Below are 22,112 nucleotides of genomic sequence, written 5' to 3'. Positions count from 1 at the left end.
AGCGATTCACTCCTATTATATCACTGAAACCTGGGGTTGCAATCAGGTGGTCTGTTGACCAGTATGATTTCACACTGTGCTTATACACATGTGGCATAAGCATTATTGTGGCAAACAAAAGATACATCTCAGCCACAGCTGTCTCCTTCCAATGGTGTAGCCGTGAGCTTGGTGAAAGTATTGTGTTTGCCATGGTGTACTCGTAGTATCTGTTGCTTTCCCTGACAACAATTTCCATGAACATCAAAATGGTATACAATACCGACAGGTTGGTAGGTAAGACACATAGGCAACAGTAAGGCAACTTTATTTCGAAACGTTTCGCCTACACAGTAGGCTTCTTCAGTCGAATACAGAAAGTAGACAGGAACAGTAGAGATGTGAAGATGATGTAATCAGTCCATCACCCTTGAAGTCGTAGAATTTGAGGTTGTCAGTCCCTCAGCCTGGAGAAGTTCAGTTCTGTATTCGACTGAAGAAGCCTACTGTGTAGGCAAAACATTTCGAAATAAAGTTGCCTTACTGTTGCCTATGTGTCTTACCTACCAACAATTTCCATCAGGGGTTCATCAAAGTGATGGGGATTGGGAACAAAATTGGCAGCTTCCTGCCAATCCCAGGTGCGGTCTGCTAGTGGGTACTAGATATTGACAGGTGGTTGTGGTTGTGGAAGTTGTGATTGTGGAGGCTGGTGTGGTGGGTGGGTGGGGGATGGTGGCCTTTGTTGTAGATCAGCTGAGGCAGTGACGTGGGTGACAGCGTGGGTGGCAGCATGGCCCACTGCTGGTGCCTCACAGTCAGCACCACCACTACCACCACCATGCACATTTTCCATCCCAATTGCAACACTATCATCTTCATTTTCACTGTCTGTTCCTGTTGTACAGCCATGGGATGTACTCCAAGATGTACTCCTTCCCCTTGGAATAGCATATGGCACACTACCAGAGCGCATATATCGCCATATATACTGACGCTTCACTGGAGAATATTCCACTTCACTATCACTACTGGAACTGTTTTCAAGAGCTTGGAGTTCATATTCACTATCACTATCATCACCAATGCTCACATCTGAGTCCGGGATTTGGGAAAATAGGAGTTTCCTCTTTGATTCTGGTACAACTGAACGTGAACAAGACGGCCCAGCAGCAGAGGTGGAAGGCTGAGGGTCGTCTAGGTTTTCCTCACTATTACCGGTATTATGGTCATTAGTTTCGGTCACAACCTCACCAGAACCTTGAAACTCATCTTCACTGGCACTTCCATCTGTATTAGAACTGTCACTGAGGAACAAAAGTGTCCCAATTCGCCGAGGAGTGAGGAGCTTCTTACCGCGAGGCATGGTGAGCAAGGTCTACTAAAATGGCGTTCCCACAATGCGCCACTGGGTCCCAGAATTTTCTACTATGCACACCAACCATGCAGATCCATTCTCAAATCTAGGCCTACCAGCTGTTTCCTGCTTAATTTGAAGCCGCTAGAATTTATGCATACTAGTACGGCACCAACCCTGACGTGCAAGCCGTACTAGTACGGCACCAACCCTGAAAGGGTTAAGAATTATTTTTACATCTATGTACATGTGCAGTGATACAGATATTGCTTATGACCACAGCACCATTCATCTGTCTGCCTTTTTCTTTTCAACATGAAGAACTTTCATCATTTATGTTGATCTCTGTCTCCTGGAAGACAGTGCTCCACACATGTTCTGCTTGACCCATAGACTATAGTCATGTGGGTAACCTTTAGTGTGCTTAGTTAAGCCTCTAGTGGCCTTCACTGGGAATTTACACTCCTGAATTATTGTAGTTTGGTGACTCTGATGTGATTTAAGCGCACTCATCTCATGTCTACTCAGAAAAGGGGCTAGATGTACCCTCAGTGCTTCTCCCACCTATTTGTCTGCAACACCCATTCTTATTTAGTGGTCAATAATCACCCAACACTTTCTGCTCCTAACAGCAGTTCTCCACTACTAACTAATCAGCCACAATTCAACACAGAGTTACACTTTATTGGAGCAACTATACTAGGTGTCTTATCCTACTCAGATTTTTTTTTTTTTTTTTTTTTCTCAACAAGTTGGTCGTCTCCCACCGAGGCAGGGTGACCCAAAAAAGAAAGAAAATCCCCAAAAAGAAAATACTTTCATCATCATTCAACACTTTCACCACACTCACATATTATCACTGCTTTTGCAGAGGTGCTCAGAATACAACAGTTTAGAAGCATATACGTATAAAGATACACAACATATCCCTCCAAACTGCCAATATCCCAAACCCCTCCTTTAAAGTGCAGGCATTGTACTTCCCATTTCCAGGACTCAAGTCCGACTATATGAAAATAACTGGTTTCCCTGAATCCCTTCACTAAATATTACCCTGCTCACACTCCAACAGATCGTCAGGTCCCAAGTACCATTCGTCTCCATTCACTCCTATCTAACACGCTCATGCACGCTTGCTGGAAGTCCAAGCCCCTCGCCCACAAAACCTCCTTTACCCCCTCTTTCCAACCCTTTCGAGGACGACCCCTACCCCTCTTTCCTTCCCCTATAGATTTATATGCTTTCCATGTCATTCTACTTTGATCCATTCTCTCTAAATGACCAAACCACCTCAACAACCCCTCTTCTGCCCTCTGACTAATGCTTTTATTAACTCCACACCTTCTCCTAATTTCCACACTCCGAATTTTCTGCATAATATTTACACCACACATTGCCCTTAGACAGGACATCTCCACTGCCTCCAACCGTCTCCTCGCTGCTGCATTTACCACCCAAGCTTCACATCCATATAAGAGTGTTGGTACTACTATACTTTCATACATTCCCTTCTTTGCCTCCATAGATAACGTTTTTTGACTCCACATATACCTCAACGCACCACTCACCTTTTTTCCCTCATCAATTCTATGATTAACCTCATCCTTCATAAATCCATCCACTGACACGTCAACTCCCAAGTATCTGAAAACATTCACTTCTTCCATACTCCTCCTCCCGAATTTGATATCCAATTTTTCTTTATCTAAATCATTTGATACCCTCATCACCTTACTCTTTTCTATGTTCACTTTCAACTTTCTACCTTTACACACATTCTCAAACTCATCCACTAACCTTTGCAATTTTTGTTTAGAATCTCCCATAAGCACAGTATCATCAGCAAAAAGTAACTCTGTCAATTCCCATTTTGAATTTGATTCCCCATAATTTAATCCCACCCCTCTCCCGAACACCCTAGCATTTACTTCTTTTACAACCCCATCTATAAATATATTAAACAACCATGGTGACATTACACATCCCTGTCTAAGACCTACTTTTACTGGGAAGTATTCTCCCTCTCTTCTACACACCCTAACCTGAGCCTCACTATCCTCATAAAAGCTCTTTACAGCATTTAGTAACTTACCACCTATTCCATAAACTTGCAACATCTGCCACATTGCTCCTCTATCCACTCTATCATATGCATTTTCTAAATCCATAAATGCAATAAAAACTTCCCTACCTTTATCTAAATACTGTTCACATATATGCTTCAATGTAAACACTTGATCTACACATCCCCTACCCACTCTGAAGCCTCCTTGCTCATCCGCAATTCTACATTCTGTCTTACCTCTAATTCTTTCAATTATAACTCTACCGTATACTTTTCCTGGTATACTCAGTAAACTTATTCCTCTATAATTTTTACAATCTCTTTTGTCCCCTTTCCCTTTATATAAAGGGACTATACATGCTCTCTGCCAATCCCTAGGTACCTTCCCCTCTTTCATACATTTATTAAACAAAAGTACCAACCACTCCAACACTATATCCCCCCCTGCTTTTAACATTTCTGTCATGATCCCATCAGTTCCAGCTGCTTTACCCCTTTTCATTCTACGTAATGCCTCACGTACCTCCACCACACTTACATTCTGCTCTTCTTCACTCCTAAAAGATGGTATACCTCCCTGGCCAGTGCATGAAATTACCGCCTCCCTTTCTTCCTCAACATTTAAAAGTTCCTCAAAATATTCTCGCCATCTACCTAATACCTCCCTCTCCCCATCTACTAACTCCCCTACTCTGTTTTTAACGGACAAATCCATACTTTCCCTAGGCTTTCTTAACTTGTTTAACTCACTCCAAATTTTTTTCTTATTTTCATTAAAATTTCTTGACAGTGCCTCTCCCACTCTCATCTGCTCTCCTTTTGCACTCTCTCACCACTCTCTTCACCTTTCTTTTACTCTCCATATACTCTGCTCTTCTTATAACACTTCTGCTTTGTAAAAACTTCTCATAAGCTACCTTTTTCTCTTTTATCACACCCTTTACTTCATCATTCCACCAATCACTCCTCTTTCCTCCTGCCCCCACCCTCCTATAACCACAAACTTCTGCCCTACATTCTAATACTGCATTTTTAAAACTATTCCAACCCTCTTCAACCCCCCCACTACTCATCTTTGCACTAGCCCACCTTTCTGCCAATAGTCGCTTATATCTCGCCCGAACTTCCTCCTCCCTTAGTTTATACACTTTCACCTCCCTCTTACTTGTTGTTGCCACCTTCCTCTTTTCCCATCTACCTCTTACTCTAACTGTAGCTTATTAACTGTATGCTTATTTAAATCATACTGATGAACAAGTATTTTATAAAATATCAGTCAGAATCCTGGTCATATTATTACTTGTGCTGGGGCAAATGAAATTTCAGCACTTCTGAATGAACACTTCTTTCATGGACCTCAACTTCTTCCCAGAGGAAGCACAGTTCATGTATAAATATATCACTTTTCCCACACAGTGTCAGTTGAGTCTGTATAGATGGCTTCCCTGCTCTGTTTACATGTGGTGAAAATTCCTCTTATGATGTCCATTCAGTTTATGTTCATCAGGATCCTTCAAAACCTGTTCCAAGGGAAGACAATAAGTGTGTTACAAGTATAAGTTAACCCTCAGTTGCCCTTTACATTTCTTGGGAGTGTCAACACTGGCCGGTCTTCTTAAAGAGTTTTGAGACTCTCTGATCATGGGTTCTATCCCCACCCATGGTATGGTTTCTTACAGCAGTTTGTGGCAGACATTGTGACTACTTTTTGTGGAGAGTTCCATGAACCACAGTGTTTGCCATCTCTCTCTGATGGCTGTTACTTGCTAGGCTCCCTCTAGCATGTGCTAGAGGAAAAACTAAGTGTACATGCTCATAGAAGATGTAAACAGAGTTCTTATGCAAAACATAATCTAAAAGCCTGTTACTGGTGTTATAGAGATTATACAGACAGGTTGCTATTCCAGAAGTGGTTCATGGAACCCTCCACAGAATGTAGTTTTTTCATACTTCAGAACATTATACATTAATGTGGGCATTGTGAGTGTAACAGCACATAATAATTTGATGTACAGTACTACTTAACATACCAAGTATCCATATATGTATATAAATATATTATATATATTCTATATAGTATATATTTTTTCCACACACACTGCCATCTCCTGTTGAGATAGGGTGACCCAAAAAAGAAACACTTTCATCATCGTTCACACTATCACTGTCTTGCCAGAGGCGCACAGATACGACAGTTCAGATGTCCCTCCAAACAGTAAATATTCTCACCCCTGCTTTAGAGTGCAGGCACTGTACCTCCCACCTCTAGGACAAGTCCAGCTAACCAGTTTTACTGAATCCCTTCACAGAATGTTACCTTGCTCACACTCCAACAGCTCGTCAAGTCCCAAGAAACATTTGACTCCACTCCTATCTAACATTTAGAAAGGATGGAGCAAAATAGGATAACTTGGTGTATATATATGTGGTGGAGGGAAGGCAGGATAGGGGGTCTTCATAGGAAAGAATGGAGGGAGGGGGTAAAGGAGGACATCCAGTAGGCATGTGTGAGCATGTTAGATGGGAGTAGAGATGAATAGTTCTTGGAACTTGATGAACTGTTGGAGTATGAGCAGAGTAATGTTTTCTGAAAGGATTCAGGGAAACCAGTTAGTTGGACTTGTCCTGGAGGTGAGAAGTACAGTGCCTGCACTTTAAAGGGGGGTTTGGGATATTTGCTGTTTAGAGGGACATCTAAACTGTCATATCTGCACATCTCTGGCAAGTCAGTGATAGTGTGAATTATGACAAAAGTGTTTCTTTTTTGGGTCATCCTGCCTTGGTGGGAGACAACCAGTGTGTTAAAAAAAATATTTATATATATATTATTATTATTTGAATCTGTTACATTATAATCTTTGTATGCTGGGTTGTATATTCATCTAAGCCCCTTTTAACCTCATTACATCTTTCTCTTACTGCAAAAATTACACCACCTATCTTGCTCAACACTTTATAATTTAAAAAAGTTTTAAGCACTGGCATATTATTTTACTTAATAAAATGTATCATTATTTTTTCTTACTCATCCTTGTGCTCAGAAATCACGTATAAATCCAAATGCAAAAAATAAACACGGCGCTCTATATATTCACTTATTGCTGTATTATTCAGTGAATTTCCAGTCTTTCAACTGTTTCTTACTAAGTACCAGGGAAATAAATTTATAAGTATGATTCATTTCATAATGTGTGGAAGCACTAAACCCATAAAGGTTATACATTGCCTGGGGATTGGGTTAGACTGGGGAGGGGGTAAAATAATCAGGTATCATCCAAGGAAGGGGAAGGTAGCTCCAGTTCTTTGTATCAGAAGTCTTTCACCAGCATCAGGGCACTTCCTTGAAGAGTGGATGACAACAAACTCTCACTAAACAGAAAAAAAAAAAAAACTAGATTTCAGTACTACATACCCCCGATGCTGGGTCACCTTAATGCAATGGGAGGTTCAAGTGGGGGTTTCTTCTCTGGAAGAGGTGTCACTCTTCCCAACATGGTGCTTGCCTAACTATGAACCTAGTATTTCTTTTCACACATATATTTGGGATACTTCCTCTTTGTCTGAATTTGCTGATATGGTTGATGACGTGGAAGAAATTACAGTAAGATTTGGATTGTGGAACATGAAAAATATATTTTTTAATATAGTATTTACTTGCTTTGTGATTATGATTTATGTAATATAAAATTGAATTACACACGGTAATGATAGCGTAAATTGTATAATGTTAAAAAAGAAACATTTAAAGCACTGAATATCCAAAATGTTCCTTTGCTTTGTAAACAAAATAAAATAAACAGGTTTTTACATACTATCAGGAAATGAACTGCAAAGAAAAAAACATGTTCAATAAAAGAAGTATTTCAGTGCTATATTTTAACCCTTTGACTGTCGAAAGGCCCAGTCCTGAAGTGTCTCCTGGTGTCGCAAAATATTCGAAAAAAAAAAAAATTTTTTTCTTATGAAAATGTTAAGATTATTTTTCTGACTGTTACAGTCCCAAAAAAAAATTTTCCCATCAGTACTTACCAAGATAGAGTCCTGAAGTTTGCTGAAATTGATCTGCGAGCGGCGACTACCGCTCACCCGGTAAACTTTGATTTACTTGTATTCGATGGTTTCTTGTTTTTTTCACTATTTTATTTTTTCACTTAACTTTTGCGGCCTGTGAGACCAAATTATTGTGCAATGTTCAAATATACACTCATTGAATGTAACACAATTATAGCAAAAACACTCGTATCTTTATAATGTTGCTAAAACTTGTTTACACAAACAATGTAAACAAATGTTTATTACAATTGTTCTATAATATATATACATATGTACAATCACTGGACACTTTTCTAGAACTGCTGCAGCTTGTGGAATTCTTTGAAACATGGGTATAAGCACAATGGTGTCTTACACTCCTCACACATAAAACGAGTGTCTCTGCATTTTTGTGGGCGTTTTGTTGTATGTCCACAGACAAAACACCTCTTCTGAGCATTTTTCTTGGCTGTAGTAGCAGGCAGTGGTATGGGGTAGTGATCACCAGGCCTCAGACGAGAGGACATGTGTTGATAATTTCGTGGGTGCTGGTCTATTGCAGGTGTTGTTTCTTGGTACTTGAATATTATTTGTCTGATGACTGACAAACAAAATTCACCATATTTGGGTTTCTTCTTGGTCTTCAACTTATACATATTATAAGCATTCAGCATGGAAATGTCAAGAAGATGGAAAAACAGTTTTATGTACCACTTATAACTCTTGCGAACACAGTCAGCAAACCCAATCTGCATGTCACATTTGTCCACTAAGCGCATATTGAGGTTGTAATCCATCACAGCTGCAGGTTTCATAATGGGTTCATTGGTCTCTCTATTCTGCTTGCCAGTGTCTACCATTTCGTGTCAGTGAACTGATGTCAGCAGTGTGACATCACGTTTGTCATGCCACCGAAATGCCATGATGTCATTGGCAGCAAACACCTGCACTTCACCTCTACGACTGCCAGCATCAAACCTAGGCATATGTTTACGATTTCCACGCACTGTGCCACACACATCTGTCATGTTCACTCGCAAGAAATCACTGAGTATAGGGCTTGTGTACCAGTTGTCAGTATATAAAATATGCCCCTTACCAAGATATGGCTCCATCATTGTTCTAACCACATCACCAGAGATACCCAGTAACTTTCTGGTATCTTCCAATGTTTTACCGCCAGTGTACACAATTATATCCAAAACCAGACCAGTTTTGCAATCACACAGAACAAATAACTTTATACCAAAGCGTTTTCTCTTGCTTGCTATATACTGCTTGAATGAGAGTCTTCCTTTGAACAAAATCAAAGACTCATCAATAACAAGCTTCCTGAAGGGATAAAAATACATACAGCACTTTTGTTTCAGGTACATAAACACACGTCTGATCTTATATAACCTGTCGCTTCTGTCAGGCCTTGTTTTGTCTGAAAAGTGTAACATACATAACAGTAATACAAATCTATTCACTGGTATAATGTCACTGAAAGCAGGGGTTGAAATCAGGCGGTCTGTCGCCCAGTATGTGTTGACACTGTGCTTATACACATGTGGCATAAGCATTATTGTGGCAAAGAACAGATACATCTCTGCCACAGTTGTGTCCTTCCACTGGTGTAGGTGTGATCTTGGTGACAGAATAGTGTTTGCCATGGTGTACTCATAGCATGTATTGCTTTCCCTGGCAATAATGCCCATCAGGGGTTCATCAAAGAACAACTGAAAGCATTCCAGTTCAGTGGGATTGTTCCCGAGTGTACATGATGGCCGTATTCCACTTTGTCCTCCATCAAAGTCATGGAGATTGGGAACAAACTCGTCATCTTGCTGCCAATCCCAGATGCGGTCAGCTGGTGCGTTCTGGATATTGTAATGTGGTTGTGGTTGTTGTGGGAGTGTGGGGTTGGGTGAGGCTGGTCGTAGTTGTGCAGAGTCAGCAGTGCGGGTAGTAGCGTGGCCCGTTGCTGGTGTCACACGACTCATGCCACCATCACTATCACCACCACCGCCTGCTGCCTCACTTGCATCATTGATACCCATCATAACAATATCGTCATCTTCACTATCAGGACGTGGTGTAGGGCCACGGGATGTGCTCCGAGATGTACTCCTTCCTCTTGGAAGAGCATATGGCACACTACCAGACCGCATGCGACGTCGTATATACTGCCGCTTCACTGGGGAATATTCACCCTCACTGTCACAACTAGAACTGCTTTCAATAACCTTGAAATCACTATCACTATCACTTGCACTGCTCACATCTGAGTCTTGTACACGGGCAAATAGTTTCCTCTTTCGTCCTGGTACAGGTGAACATGAACGAGCCGGCCCAGCACCAGAGGTGGAAGGTTGTGGGTCATCTGGGTTTTCATCACTAATTATGTTATCCTGGGCGCTTTTTTCGGTCACACCCGCTTCAAAACCAGGGAATTCACTTTCACTGACACTTTCATCACTGTTTGAGCTATCACTTGGGAACAAAAAACCTCCAATCGGCCGAGGAGTGAGGAACTTCTTACCGCGAGGCATGGTGAAAATGGACTACAAAGATGGCGTTCCCACAATGCACCCTGAGTCCCAGATTTTTTCACGGGGTGCACACCGACCACTGAGACCCATTCTCTCTCATGTAGGTCTACCAGCCCTCTCCCGCTTGATTTGAAGCCGCTAGAATTTATGCGTATAGATACGTCAAACACGGTATCTCCCATGACGTATATATACAACCGCGACAGTCAAGGGGTTAACAAAGATACATCAAACAGTATTTTTATTAGCAAACCACAGAATGGGTGGGGTTTGAACTCATGGCAAGCGAGTCCTAGAACTCCAGGCCAGTGCATAAGCCACTCAACCTGGAGTTTTAGAACTCATTTGCCATGGGTTTGAACCCATGGCAAATGTTCCATGATTTGTTTGCAGTCATGTTGTTATGATTTCATGAGTTATATTGTAAAAATATAAATAGTTAATGTGTCAGTGAGGTGGTAAATTGATCTTTTTTCCCTGTAGGACCTATACTGTTGTACATCATAGAAACTCCTGAAATTTAGGAGTACATATATTCTACCTGTATGTGTGTCTCAGACATTACTTGTAGAAAACTATTTTTCACATTTGTACGAAGGGGTATGTCGTTGATAATACATAATGTCAAGGGGTATATGATTGATGGAAGTTTGGGAACCACTGTCCTGCAGGAAACCAACCAAAATGGATGACTTTTCACACTACACAAGAACACCCAAAGTCAGGCTACAGTATGAAAAAAATTATTTTTTTTTTTATTAACACATCAGCCGATTCCCACCAAGGAGGGGTGGCCCGAAAAAGAAAAACTTTCATCATCATTCACTCCATCACTGTCTTGCCAGATGGGTTCTTTATACTACAGTTTATAAAACTGCAACATTAACACCCCTCCTTCAGAGTGCAGACACTGCTTCCCATCTCCAGGACTCAAGGCCGGCCTGCCGGTTTCCCCTGAATCCCTTCATAAATGTTACTTTCCTCACACTCCAACAGCACATCAAGTATTAACCCTTTGACTGTCGCAACCCCCAATCCTGAGGTGTCTCCTGGTGTCGCAAAATTTAAAAAAAAAAAAAAAAAATTTCTTATGAAATGATAAAGAATCTTTTCCCGATTGAAATGACACCAAAAAAAAAAAACGGAATTTGATGGAAAACTGATGGAATTATGCTCTCGCAAAGTTAGCGACCTCGGCGCTGTTTACAAATCGGCGATTTCGCCCACATTGAGCCCTATTTTCGGCTAATTCCATTGTTCCAGTCGCCCAAACTCATAGCTATTTCTTTAGAACTCCATTTTTTCTATCGATTGAGTACAAGAAACTGCCTATTTACCGATTTCAACTACCTAATATGTGGTCAGAAATTTGCAATTTGGCCAATTTCACGAAAACTAAAAAATATGACAATTTCAAAATAAGGTCCAGAATGAACAATGCAGACATTCCTGGCTCTAAAATAACATTTTCTTTGCTCATCAGTCATGTCTCCAGGCCCCTCTGATATTACTCTTGCTTTCTATTTTGAATTTTTATTCAAACAAAACATAGAAGACTTACTATTATGCAGACTACTGCAATACTGTAATAATTGTATAAATAACATCAACCCATTCATGACTGCATATTAGAATGGCTAGTTGGACATTTATTGGACAATGGCATCATTTGTTTACTTTTGAACATTGGCAAAAATCAAACATTTCCCCTACTTTGAGCTCCATTTCTAGTTTTTTTTATAGTAAAATCAATCAAAATCACCTCTGTTTCTATAATATGTTTTTCATTCTATCAAATGAGACCAAGAAAACGAGAATACAACCATAAATACTATACGAAAATAGACCACAAAGTCGGCATTTTAATTAAAAAAAACGGTCGGAGTTTTTTTTTTTTCTCATTATGCACTGCGTGCTCCAGGATTTTTTTTTATATGGTGCACACTGACCACACAGACCCATTCTCTCACATGTGGACCTACCAGCTTTCTCCTGCTTGATTTGAAGCCGCTAGAATTTATGAGTATATATACGTCAAACACGGTACCTCATAAGATGTATATATACGGCCGCGACAGTCAAAGGGTTAACAAGTCAGCCGTCTCCCATCGAGGCAGGGTGTCCCAAAAAGAAAGAAAATCCCCAAAAAGAAAATACTTTCATCATCATTGAACACTTTTACCTCACTCACACATAATCACTGTTTTTGCAGAGGTGCTCAGAACACAACAGTTTAGAAGCATATACGTATAAAGATACACAACATATCCCTCCAAACTGCTAATATCCCGACCCCCTCCTTTAGAGTGCAGGCATTGTACTTCCCATTTCCAGGACTCAAGTCCGGCTATATAAAAATAACCGGTTTCCCTGAATCCCTTCTCTAAATATTACCCTGCTCACACTCCAACAGATCATCAGGTCCCAAATACCATTCGTCTCCATTCACTCCTATTAAACACGCTCATGCACGCCTGCTGGAAGTCCAAGCCCCTCTCCCACAAAACCTCCCTTACCCCTTCCTTCCAACCTTTTCGAGGATGACCCCTACCCCACCTTTCTTTCCCTACAGATTTATACGCTCTCCATGTCATTCTACTTTGATCCATTCTCTCTAAATAACCAAACCCCCTCAACAACCCCTCTTCAGCCCTCTGACTAATACTTTTATTAACTCCACACCTTCTCCTAATTTCCACACTCTGAATTTTCTGCATAATATTTACACCACACATTGCCCTTAGACAGGACATCTCCACTGCCTCCAACCACCTCCTCGCTGCTGCATTCACAACCTAAACTTTACACCCATATAAGAGTGTTGGTATTACTATACTTTCATACATTCCCTTCTTTGCCTCCATACATAACGTTTTTTGTCTCCACATATACCTCAATGCACCACTCACCTTTTTTCCCTCATCAATTCTATGATTAACCTCATCCTTCATAAATCCATCCGCCGACACGTCAACTCCCAAGTACATATCAGAAAACATTCACTTCTTCCATACTCCTCCTCCCCAATTTGATATCCAATTTTTCTTTATCTAAATCATTTGATACCCTCATCACCTTACTCTTTTCTATGTTTACTTTCAACTTTCTACCTGTGCACACACTCCCAAACTCATCCACTAACCTTTGCAATTTTTCTTTATAATCTCCCATAAGCACAGTATCCTCAGCAAAAAGTAACTGTGTCAATTCCCATTTTGTATTTCATTCATCATAATTTAATCCCACCCCTCTCCCGAACACCCTAGCATTTACTTCTTTTACAGCCCCATCTATAAATATATTAAACAACCACGGTGACATTACACATCCCTGTCTAAGACCTACCATTACCTGGAAGTAGCCTCCCTCTCTTTTACACACCCTAACCTGAGCCTCACTATCCTCATAAAAACTCTTTACAGCATTTAGTAACTTACCACCTATTCCATATACTTGTAACATCTGCCACATTGCTCCCCTATCCACTCTACCATATGTCTTTTCTAAATCCATAAATGCAATAAAAACTTCTCTACCTTTATCTAAATACTGTTCATGTATATGCTTCAATGTAAACACTTGATCTACACATCCCCTACCCACTCTCAAACCTCCTTGCTCATCTACAATCTTATATTCTGTCTTACCTCTCTAATTCTTTCAATAATAACCCTACCGTACACTTTTCCTGGTATACTCAGTAAACTTATTCCTCTATAATTTTTACAATCTCTTTTGTCCCCCTTCCCTTTATATAAAGGGATTATACATGCTCTTTGCCAATCCCTAGGTACCTTCCCCTCTTTCATACATTTATTAAACAAAAATACCAACCACTCCAACACTATATCCCCCCCTGCTTTTAACGTTTCTGTCATGATCCCATCAGTTCCAGCTGCTTTACCCCCTTTCATTCTACGTAATGCCTCACGCACCTCCCCCAAACTCACATCCTGCTCTTGTTCACTCCTACAAGATGGTATACCTCCCTTGCCAGTGCATGAAATTACCGCCTCCCTTTCTTCGTCGACATTTAAATGTTCCTCAAAATATTCTCGCCGTCTGCCCAATACCTCCTGGCCCTCCTGGCCCTATATCACTCTCTTATTTACCCCTATCTCACCTATGGAATTTGTGCATGGGGCTCAACAACAATTAACCATCTCAGACCACTAATTACCCAACAAAAGGCTGCAGTTAGAATGATAACAAATTCTCACTACAGGCAGCACACTCCACCAATATTCAATACACTAAACCTACTCACCATACAAAACATCCATACTTATTACTGCACCTATTACATACATAGAACACTTAACTCTGATATTAACCCTCCCCTCAAACATCTCCTTGCCAACCTCAACAGAACACATGACCATAACACAAGGCACAGATCACTCTTTGATGTTCCTCGTGTTCATCTCACACTATGCAAAAACTCAATGCACATAAAAGGCCCTAAAATCTGGAATTCATTACCTGTAAATATAAAAGAAACACTACCTGTTTATAAATTCAAGTCTCTACTCAAAGATCACTTACTCACCCAAAACCAAATAAATACTGAATAACTGAACCTTATAAATTGCATATCTTAAATGTTTCTCACAATTATATCACATAAATGTTAAACCTAAAACCGAATCTAACTTTATTATTTTTTAAATACACTACCTAACAGAATCCTTCATATGACCTGTCTTTGTAATACTCACTTGTGCTTTATAGTAATCTGTTTACATTAATGTTTTATCACTGACTTCATCATTGCTTAGTTAATCTTAAGTTAATTTTAAGCCAGCCCGTAATGCTATGCATAGTATAAGTGGCTTTGGCATACTGCTCTTATCTGTATTTTTTTTGTACCTCTGTATGTGTGCACAAATTTAAAATAAATAAATAAATAAATAAATCTCCCCAGATGTGTGTATGTATATGCATGCGTGTGCCTGTGTATTGTGACCTAAGTGTAAGTAGAAGTAGCAAGATATACCTGTTATCCAGCGTGTTTATGAGACAGAAAAAGACACCAGCAATCCTTCCATCGTGTAAAACAGTTACAGGTTTCTGTTTCACAGTCACCTGGCAGAATGGTAGTACTTCCCTGGGTGGTTGCTTTCTACCAACCTACTACATCGGCCATTTCCCACCAAGGCAGGGTGGCCCGAAAAAAAAAACTTTCATCATTCACTCCCTCACTGTCTTGCCAGAGGCATGCTTACACTACAGTTACAATTTCACAATCAGCTCTCCTTGCACTGTATCATTCACTCATCTACCCTTATTTCACATATGGAATTTGTGCATGGGCATCAACAACATTAAATCACCTAAGACCACTAATAACCCAGCAAAAGGCTGCAGTTAGAATGATAACAAATTCCCACTCCTGACAGCATATTCCACCAATATTCAGAAGTCTAAATCTGCTCACCATAAAGAACATCCATACTTATTCATGTGCCTACTACATACATAGAACACTACACTCAAACATAAACCCTCCACTCTACTCCTTGCCAACCTTAACCTGACACACGACCATAACACAAGACACAGATCTCTTTTTGATGTACCCCATGTCCATATCACACTGTGTAAAAACTATATGCACATAAAGGGCCCCAAATTTTGGAATTTATTACCAGAAAGTACTAAAGTAACCCAGTCAGAAAATCAATTTAAGACTCTTCTCAAAAGCCACTTACTCACCCTAGACTAAATACTCAATACTCAATATTAAACTTAACCAAAAAATCTCCTAATTACCTAAATCTTAAAACTTCAAGACTAGATGCCCAAGTTCATACATTGACTAATACTGTATTACCTGGAGTTTACCTGGAGAGAGTTTCGGGGGTCAACGCCCCCGCGGTCCGGTCTGTGACCAGGCCTGTATTACATAGTAGTATAAATACCTACCCAAAACAGTGCTGTCCTGCACCCAATTGTTGCATTCTCATACTGTAAACTACTTTCAGCAAATCACAATGTTATAGTCCCATAATATAATTTCGGTATTTGCTATTGAAACTATTGTACAACTTAAACTATGATAAATTTCTTTAGTATTAAGTAGTCAGCAAGCCATTAAATTAAGTCTGTAATTAATGCCTAGGCACAATAGAAGCTCTCTTTGCACTGCAACTCATTATTGTAAATACATAATCTCAATGTACTACTTGCAAAGAAATAAAATTAATTGATTGAAAACTGCAACATTAACACCCCCTCCTTCAGAGTGCCGGCACTGCACTTCCCATCTCCAGGAATCAAGTCCGGCGTGCCAGTTTCCCTGAATTTACTATCACATACAAGTTAAAATAACCCACATCAGTGAAATCCATTAAATTGCCAATATCAAACTAATCCCCCCAAATTTCCCAAGGCCCCTACAGGTAGTTTAAGTAATTACAAAACCCCTATTTGAGGAACAAGGTCAAAGCTGTGGGCACATAGTTGAAATGTTCTCCATAATCAGTAGCAAAGAGGAGCACCTACAATTTATTTTTTTTAACAAGTCAGCCATGTCCCACCAAGGCAGGATGACCCAAAAAGAAAAAATCCGAAAGAAAAATACTTTCATCGTGATTCAACACGTTCACCTCACTCATACATAATGACTGTTTTTGCAGAGGGGCCCAGATACAACTGTTTAGAAGCATATATAAAGATATATAACACATCCCTCCAAACTGCCAATATCCCAAACCCCTTCTTTAAAGTGCAGGCATTGTACTTCCCATTTCCAGTACTCAAGTCCAGCTGTACAAAAATAACCGGTTTTCCTGACACTAAATATTACCCTGCTCACACTCCAACAGCTCATCAGGTCCCAAAAACCATTCGTCTCCATTCACTCCATTCATGCTTGCTGGAAGTCCAAGCCCCTCGCCCACAAAACCTCCTTTACCCCCTCCAACTTTTTGAGGATGACCCCTACCCCGCCTTCCTTCCCCTACAGGTTTATACACTCTCCATGTCATTCTACCTTGATCCATTCTGTCTAAATGACCAAACCACCTCATCAACCCCTCTTCAGCCCTCTGGCTAATACTTTTATTAACTCCACACCTCCTAATTTCCACACTCCGAATTTTCTGCATAATATTTACACCACACATTGCCCTTAGACAGGACATCTCCACTGCCTTCAACCACCTCCTCACTGCAGCATTTACAACCCAAGCTTCACACCAATATAAAAGAGTTGGCACCACTGTACTTTCATACATTCCCATCTTTGCCTCCATAGGTAACGTTTTTTGTCTCCACATGTACCTCAGCACACTACTCACCTATTTTTCCTTCATCAAATCTGTGGTTAACGTCATCCTTCATAAACCCATCCGCTTACACATCAACTCCCAAATATCTGAAAACATTCACTTCTCTCATACTCCCTCTCTCCAATGTGATATCCAGTTTTTCTTTATCTAAATCATTTGATACCCTCATCACCTTACTCTTTTCTATGTTCACTTTCAACTTTCTACCTTTACACACACTCCCAAACTCGACCACTAACCTTTGCAATTTTTCTTTAGAATCTCCCATAAGCACAGTATTATCAGCAAAAAAGTAACTGTGTCAACTCCCATTTTGTATTTCATTCATCATAATTTAATCCCACCCTTCTCCCCAACACCCTAGCATTCACTTCTTTTACAACCACATCTATAAATATATTAAACAACCATGGTGACATTACACATCCCTGTCTAAGACCTACTTTTACCGGGAAGTAATCTCCCTCTCTTCTACACACCCTAACCTGAGCATCACTATCCTCATAAAAACTCTTTACAGCATTTAGTAACTTACTACCTATTCCATATACAGTGGAACCTCTACTTGCGAGCGTGTACACGTCCGAGTTTTTCCAAATGCGAGCAGTCGATGGGTCGATTTTTTGCTTCCATATGTGAGCAAAATTTCCACAAGTGAGCAGACCTCAAGGCAGGTTCCTTGACACTGGTGAGGGGCTATTGCTCTTGATCTCAGGAATTGTATCTCATTTGTTTGTTGTTCGTAGTTTGGAAGTTAGGAGGAGGTGCGGGATTGCCAGATGTCCAGAGGGCTGAGGAAGGGTTGTTGAGGTGGTTTGGACATGTAGAGAGAATGGAGCAAAACAGAATGACTTCAGGAGTGTATCAGTCTGTAGTGGAAGGAAGGCGGGGTAGGGGTCGGCCTAGGAAAGGTTGGAGGGATGGGGTAAAGGAGGTTTTGTGTGTGAGGGGCTTGGACTTCCAGCGGGCATGCGTGAGCGTGTTTGATAGGAGTGAATGGAGACAAATTGTTTTTAATACTTGACGTGCCGTTGGAGTGTGAGCAAAGTAACATTTATGAAGGGATTCAGGGAAACCGGCAGGCCGGACTTGAGTCCTGGAGATGGGAAGTACACTGCCTGCACTCTGAAGGAGGGGTGTTAATGTTGCAGTTTAAAAACTGTAGTGTAAAGCACCCTTCTGGCAAGACAGTGATGGAGTGAATGATGGTGAAAGTTTTTCTTTTTCGGGCCACCCTGCCATGGTGGGAGTCGACCAGTGTGCTAATAAAAAAATAAATAAAATTGTTTGTTGGACTATCTTATTGAAACTTGGGCAATGTATGATGGAAAGATGCTTCTTAACGTATACCAAAAATGAAAGAAATCCAAGCATAAATAATGGAGTTCACTTCTCAGCAATTAGCCACCCCTTAGCGGTAATTTCGAATGGTTTTTATGGTTGTAATCTCGTTTTTTTGTCTCATTTGATAGAATGGAAGACACATTACAGAAATAGATATGATTTTGATTGCTTTTATGATGAAAAGTACCTTGAAATAGAGCTCAACCTAGGAGAAACGGTCCATTGCTTGGCTGTTACAGAGTAAACAAATGACGTCACTGTCCATTCCAATATGCAGTCGTGAATGGGTTGACATTATTTATACAATTATTGCAATAAGGAATAACAGTAAATCTTATATTTTTTGTGTGAATAAAAATTACAAATTACAGTGGACCCCTGGTTTACGATATTTTTTTCATTCCAGAAGTATGTTCAGTTGCCAGTACTGACCGAATTTGTTCCCATAAGGAATGTTGTGAAGTAGATTAGTCCATTTCAGACCCCCAAACATACATGTACAAATGCACTTACATAAATACACTTACATAATTGGTCGCATTGGGAAGTGATCGTTAAGCGGGGGTCCACTGTATTTATATAATAATAATAATAATATGTATAATAATAATAGTATAATAACATAATACAATAATAATAATAATACATATATGTATAATAATAATACATACATATATAATAATAATGTACTACAAAGAGGCCTGAGCTTGCTACCACTTGCAGCTCACAAGACTACCATCCCCAATAGCCCCATTGGGGCAGGGCAGATGGCAGACCAGAGGCCTAGCTTCTCCTTGCGAGCCCTGTGAGGGCAGGGACTGTGGCTAGGCCTGGGGACACTGGGTCTCAAAGACGAAGGGGTACTTGTACCTCCTCCCATGGGAGACTTAGGTCTCGAGACACTCCTGAGATAGGGAGCCAAGGCCGGGTCACCACTCTTGGAAAAGACCTGGGCCGGGAGAGTACCAGCGAATAAAAAAAAAATGTATACTACATATAATAATTATAGTAATAGACGGCTTCAAAAGGCTGTCACTAGATGGCAGTGTTTACCATAATAAAGAGGGAGAGGGAGTGGTTGTGGCTGCCTCCACCTGTTACATAGTGACATATTTTATTCATTGTAGAGTATATATATATAATGTTTCTATGTTATTTATATTGTTTGTCATATTAGATGAACTGTGATAGATAAATAAGCTGTAGAGATGATATTAGCAAAATTATTCGTGAAGTATTTTGTCCGGTCTCCAGGCAAATTCTCGTTCACCGCCAACACCGCCCATACCACTACATGAATGACATATTTTATTCATTTTAGAGTATATATCAGGTTTCTGTGTTATTTATATTGTTTATTATGTCATATTAGATGAAGTGAAATAGATAAAAATGCCGTAGAGTTGACATTAGTGAAATTATTGAAGTACAGAATTCCACTGGAATGGATTAATTGCATTTCAGTTAATTTAAATGAGGAAAATTGACTCTGCAAATGAGCAAATCCAGTTGCGAGCAAGGTCATGGAATGGATTAAACTTGCAAGTAGAGGTTCCACTGTACTTGCAACATCTGCCACATTGCTCCCCTATCCACTCTATCATATGCCTTTTCTAAATCTATAAATGCAATGAAAACTTCCCTACCTTTATCCAAATATTGTTCACATATATGCTTCAATGTAAACACTTCATCTACACATCCCCTACCCACTCTAAAGCCTCCTTCCTCATCTGAAATCCTACTCTCTGTCTTACCTCTAATTCTTTCAGTAATACCCCTACCATACACTTTTCCTGGTATACTCAGTAAACTTATTCCCCTATAATTTTTAGTCTCTTTTGTCACTCTTCCCTTTATATAAAGGAACTATACAAGCTCTCTGCCAATTCCTAGGTACCTTCCCCTGTTTTTTAACATTTCTGTCATGATCCCATCAGTTCCAGCTGCTTTATCCCCTTTCATTCTATGTAATGCCTCAAGCCCCTCCCCCACACTCACATCCTGCTCTTCACTCCTAAAAGATGTTATACCTCCCTGGCCAGTGCATGAAATTACCGCCTCCCTTTCTTCATCGACATTTAAAAGTTCCTCAAAATATTCCCGCCGTCTACCCAATACCTCCACCTGCAATTAGTGTCAGGAAATAAAACAAGCAAGTAAATTAACCTCAGGATAAGTGACACAAATAAAAATTAAGGTAAATATATGAGCATGTATATATTTAAACAAACTAAAATTTGGAGCTAATATCCATAAAATAAAAGTCTTTTCTCTGCTACCATAATTGGAGGGTGTTCTGGGGGTCAACGCGCCCACAGCGTCACCCTCGTGTGGCTCAGGGTCTAAGCCACCACAATGACAACTTTCCTAAAGCCTAACCACACAGTATGCTCTTTGAACCATAACATACCTAGCTTTAAATCACTTCCATCCCCACTTATATTTTCTTTTTATTACTTGAAGTTACTGAACATGCATGCCTTTTATATACAGTACATATAGTATTGTACTACTTTTTATATCCACATGACCCAGAATATTACTACGGTGAAACCCTGGATTTCGTATGTTTCAGGTTTAGAACACTTTTGGGTGAAATTTTGCTCCAGATTTTGTACCTCCACCCGGAAATCGTATGTATTAAATGCATCCGCCTGCCTGGGGCGCATGCGTATATGTCTCAGTCTGGCTCTGTCATTGCTCGAGTGAGCATTACTTCATGCGTTCCTCCGAAACATTTTGTAATAATCCATTGTTTTTTGTGCTTAACTATTGAGTGTGACTGCGAGAAAGCCACGATGGGCCCAAAGAAAGTTCCTAGTTCCAGCCCTTTGGTAAAGAAGGTGAGAAACACGATAGAATTCAAGAGATTGTAGGAAAATACAAAAGTGGTATACGTTTAGCCGAGGTTGCCAGGATGTATGGGAAGTCGAAATCAACAATCTGTTCCCTCCTGGTAAAGAAAGTAGAAATCAAGGAAGCTAAAGGGGTAAATATGGTGATGAAACAGAGATCACAAATAATCGAAGATGAGGAAAAGTTGTTGTTGGTGTGGATCAACCAAAAACAGTTAGTGGGAGATAGTGTTGTGGAGTCAATCATTTGTGAAAAGGCAAGGCAGTTGCATGCGGATCTCGTAAAGAAAATGCCTGGAACGAGTGCTGCTGTTAGTAAATTTAAGGCCAGCAGAGGAAATTGCTTCAGAGAAGGAGGAAGAGAGAAGGAAGAAGGTGCCTTCTTCAGTGATTAAAGACATTTGTACCAAGTAGAATGAGGTGCAAACTTTTGTGGAAAAATATCACCCTGACCAAGCTGATACAAGCTGTATCTGCAACATTTTTAGTGACAATACCTTGTCCCATTTTAGGCAAATCTTAGACACACAAAAACAAAACTCTCTGGACAGATTTTTAGTGTGACATGGGTCCAGTGCCAATAAAAGACAAAGAAGGGAACTAACCCTGGATAGGGCTTGGATGCCTGAAGTCCTTATGGATGGGGATTCC

Source organism: Cherax quadricarinatus, chromosome 21 (genome assembly GCF_038502225.1).
Source record: "Cherax quadricarinatus isolate ZL_2023a chromosome 21, ASM3850222v1, whole genome shotgun sequence".
Classification (NCBI taxonomy): Eukaryota; Metazoa; Arthropoda; class Malacostraca; order Decapoda; family Parastacidae; genus Cherax; species Cherax quadricarinatus.
The sequence above is the reverse complement of the archived record's forward strand: the minus strand, read 5'-3'. Positions refer to the sequence as shown.